The following is a 5,081-nucleotide window of genomic DNA, read 5'->3' on the forward strand; positions in this document are numbered from 1 at the left end:
AATCCATATACGAACTAAAATTTAAGTTCGTATATGAACTCAAATTATTTTCTACGAATTCATATACTATAATTCAAAATTTAAGTTCGTATATGAATTTCATAAAATTTAGCAGTTCTACAAATTCATGTACGAACTCAAATTTGAGTTTGTATATGAACTCAAATTGTTCCTGCGAATTCATACATTATAATTCAAAATTTGAGTTCGCATATGAATTTCATCAAATTTAGCATCCATTATTTTCTGCGAAATACTTTTTTCCAACGTATCCGTACAAATTTGAATGTTATTCTTATTTGTTAAAAAAATTATTTTAATTGGTATGCGTTTAGCAGTTTTTTTCAGATTGTATTTATATATTCGTAACTTTTTCTTATTATGTTTGACATGAACTTAATGATAACTTATGAATTTATCTCAATAGATTATTGGAGTTTAATTATATGTTATTGTTGCATTTGTATAATTAATAAAAATCATTGTATTTTGTTTTGACAGTTGTATATTATTATTTATTTTACAAATTGGCAGAATGAAATAGTATGTATTTGATAATTTCACTGTTATACAAAAAATTACATTTTACTGTTATATGTTTTCAGCTATATGTATATATAATATACATATGTAGTATGTATATGTGTTCAACTGTCATGTCCTTCAAGGTGTATAAAACATGTGTGTGTATTGAACTAACAATCATGAAAAAACACATAGTAGAGAAAATACATCAAATCACCCTCGAACTTGTCGCCAAAACTTACTTTAGATCCTAAACTAATCAGACAATTATTTACCCCCCTTAATAACTTTAAAACTCTGTTTGGATGGTGGTTTGCCATGGTTTCATAAAGTACGGTATAGTATGGTATGTTTGGATAGATTGTATCGTTCATTGTTATTTAATAACAAATTTTTTTTTTGGTTTGATGGTATGGTACTGTATCGTAACGGGTAATGTTACTAAAATACCCCTGATTATTATAAATTTTAAATTTATAATAATTAAGGGTATTTTCTTATTAACTATGAGCAGATTTTTTTGTGTTGTCACTAACATATACTATTTATTTTTGTCGTCAGTGTAAAAATACAAATGAACAGATTTCAACTTGATCCAGAATGACTGAACGTATCATTACTGTCTATTGAGAAAATCATAACTAGCTGACTGTTGAGAAAATCATAAGATGAAGTAGAGAGGTTATTTTCGATAGACCTCGGCTCAGGACAGATAACAATATAATAAACAAAACACATAAAAACAAGCAAAAATAAGGGATATCATGCCGCTGGATAGTAAAGGATAATAACAGAAACAAGACAACAAGGTAATACTATAAAATATCTATTCAAAAAACATAAATATCACCAATACACCACAGATGTACTCCTACACATTAACCCTCTACCCTCTATCAAGTTGATATTTCTTTATGTTGCGCTGCCTGAATATGACAGGTCTTTCTGAAGGAGTTTTGTTATATCCTTTTTACAAGCACCTTGTAACATCCTTATATGAGGTTATTTCTTCTGAAGCCTGCCAAGGACAGAAAACAAACAAGCAGTAATGCAAGAAACTAGTTGTTTGAAGCAAAAGGAAGAAGAGTGGGCTAGTCTAATTAAGGAAAAAGATTCTCATTTGCTCAATGTAAGTTAAACATATAATAGAGTTTCTTCCTTTTGTTTTAGTTTCTCAGACATTATCCGAAAGTTAATGCATATTGGATGTTGCTAACTACAGGTGCTAAAATCTGTGGACTTTAAACTCTATGTTCAGGAGCCTTACTTCTCCCTGCTTAGAAGTATATAAATATTTGGATATACTGAATTTCGTTGCAAAATTATAGTTTCTACCTTGTCATAGATTTATATTTCCTTTAGATTCTAATGCATTTTCATCGTTGTTGTTATAGTTGAATTCTTTGTTAAGTATTCAAAATTATATGCAGATGGACAGAAAATAGTTGAAGAACAACGCAACAAAGAGCAGAGAGAGATTGAGGGCAGAAAAGCGTAAGAATAAGTAATAAAGGGTAAAGGGTAAAATAGGATTAAATAAAATTATATAAGGGTATAGTTGAAAAAAAAATTAGAACCATGGGATACCACCAAATTGGTGGGTCAGGAAATTAGGGGATTCATGGCTATCTAACCATGAAAAAATACCATACCATACCAACCCTTTTAGCAAACAATCAAAACAAACATGGTTCCCATGGTAACCATACCATACCATACCATGAAAAACCACCATCCAAACAGATACTAAAGTGAATTTTTTACGACCCTAAAAAAATTATACCACTCTCACTACGGAGAATGAAGTACACACGCCCCACATCATTACCAACTCAGTGTCATGTCATTGCTACGTAAGAAATTATAATTTTTTTAAAAAAAGTAATCGAAATATATATATATATATATATATATATATATATAAAACCCCACCCCACCCCCTCCCTCCCCCTTCTCTTTCCTCCTTCTCCTTATGCTTCAACAGCCCCCTCCCCCCACACCATTAACACCAATAACTTGATGCAAATCACTCAATTAAAGACTCATCGAAAAACACCACCTCCACTATGAACCACCCTACAAATTCCCCCAAATCACCTGAAAACACCACAACCACCACCAAAAAAATCTCAAGAATCCCACAAAGTCTTCAGCGAAAACGACGAAATCCAGATCCTCAAGAGCCTATTTCAAATTCCAAATAACATGAAAGATCCTCTCCATAACTTCACTGAAAAGTAAATAATAAAAAAACAGAAGAGACTCAAAGAGAAGTACCACAAATTTGCTAGAACAAAATCACTAATGAAAACTCCACATGACAGAGAGATTTATGAACTTGAAAGGAAGATTTGGGGTAGAGATACTATTAAAGAAAAGAAAAAAATCACATATAGATATGTGAATTTGGATGAGTTTTCATTTTTAGTGAATGAAATGAAAGTGTATTTTTCAAATTATGAAGAAAGGTTAAAGAGATTGGGGAAGAAGAAATTGAAAGAAATGAATGAGAAATGGATGGACTTGAAATTGGAAGAACTACTTATAATAAATAAAAGTCAATTGTTTCATGAAAATTTGAAATTTGTTATTAAAGGTTCAATGGGTGTGAGAAAGAAGAAGATATAGGGGTGGTGGGGTGTGAGGAAGAAGAAGAAATGGGGTGGTGGGGTGTGAGGAAGAAGAAGAAATAGGGGTGGTGGGGTGTTAGGAAGGAAGAGAAAAAAATAATGGTTAAAAATATTAAAGTGGGCCCCACTAAAAAAAATTTCTACTTTTTTTTTCGACTAAAACACGCTTTTATTTTATTTTTTTGCCACGTCAGCCGTTAAGGGAGCAAAATAGTACACTTTAAAGTTGTTAACGGGGTGAAATAATTGCCCGACTAGTTAAGGGTCTAAAGTAAATTTTTGCTGCAAGTTCATGGTGATTCGATGTATTTTCTCCATATAGTATAATATGTATTAGCAATCATGATTTACTCTATAAATGTATGAGATCGACATATTAACTGAATTTTTATATGTGAAATATATTTAATTATTAGAATGTGTCATATACATTTTCTTACTATATTAAATGAGAGTGTTTGTCTATTATTCAGATTATTCATTTATATGTATTTATTTACATCTGCAGGACATATATTTCCTTTGCATATGGTGTGCTTGATTCAAAAAATGATGTATTATGGACTTGGTTCTTTGAGAATCTGAAAGAGGCATACAGTGAAAAAAAAGCACATGTGTGTTGTTTCTGATTGTAATGGAAGTATCATAAAAGTTGTTGGTGATGTGTACAAAGATGTACAAAATTATGCATCTATGTGACATTTATGAAAAAACGTGAAAAAAATTATAGAAAGTCACATGATGCATTATCGGAGATGTATTTGATGTCATATGTTTCATGTATTTGAATTTGTTTACTCATGAAATTGTTGCATTTATTTACTGAACTTGCAAGTTACTTTAGTTCATTATGAATAAATGAATGCAATTGATTCTAATTAAATATATTGATACAAATACATATGTATTTTTAGTTTTATCATGTATAGTTCTACATAAACTACATATGCAAATATTAATAATCTGAAAAATAACATACAGAGACCTATACAATACATATGCGCATATGTAAGAAATCAAGCACAACTAAAAATACATATGTATATCTATGAATACATATTCAGTCATATAAATTCATATCTAGAACTAGAAAATACATATGCATAATTAAAAAAAATACATATACATAACTGCATATGTCTAACAAAAATATAAAACTAATCAAAAAACATAAAATTAACCATGAAATTTTCAATGTAAGTTGTTCAACATCAATAATCAAAATTTGTACATCTATATATGTACAACAAATGTGATATTAGACATAAACGAAACTTAAAAATATTATTTTAAATTTATTCAATGTTATTATATTTGTAATCAATAAATGTACCAACAGAATCAATAAAATATACAATAACTTAAAATATACATATATAAATTTAAATATATATATATATGTATCTTTAGTTTTATATATGGATAGTTCTACGTAAACTACATATGCAAACATTAAAAATCTGAAATAATACATATAAAGAACTATAAAATACATATGCACGTCTTTAAAAAACCTAAGCTTAACTGAAAATGCATATGCATATCTATAATTACATATCCAGTCATATAAATACATATGCAAAAATATAAAATACATATGCAATGTATAACTGAAAAAAATATATATGCATAACTGCATATGTCTAACAGAAACGTAAAACTAACAACGAAACATTCAGTTTAAAAAGTGTCACATACATTTCAATTTCGGCAAGCACAAAAACATCATGACCAATAGAGGACAATGAATCATATATGTATTTTCAAATACATTAAAAAATATAATTAAATATCTAAAAAGTGCCATATGTGTATTTTGTACGTACCAAATAATGAACAACAAATACAACCGCATATCACATACAAATCTTAGCAATAACAAATACAAATACATATTTAAACAGTATCAAATACATATCATAACAT

The 5,081-nt window shown here is 28.8% G+C and overlaps 1 long non-coding RNA gene across 1 annotated transcript; it reads left to right on the forward strand.

The window, feature by feature from the left end:
- Positions 1 to 1,134: 1,134 nt before the first annotated feature.
- LOC124895938 lies at positions 1,135 to 3,982 on the forward strand. Its single transcript, XR_007052165.1, has 2 exons — positions 1,135 to 1,654; positions 3,664 to 3,982. It is a non-coding gene; the product is annotated as an uncharacterized LOC124895938 (long non-coding RNA).
- Positions 3,983 to 5,081: the final 1,099 nt, after the last annotated feature.

This window comes from Capsicum annuum, chromosome 2 (genome assembly GCF_002878395.1).
Source record: "Capsicum annuum cultivar UCD-10X-F1 chromosome 2, UCD10Xv1.1, whole genome shotgun sequence".
Taxonomy (NCBI): Eukaryota; Viridiplantae; Streptophyta; class Magnoliopsida; order Solanales; family Solanaceae; genus Capsicum; species Capsicum annuum.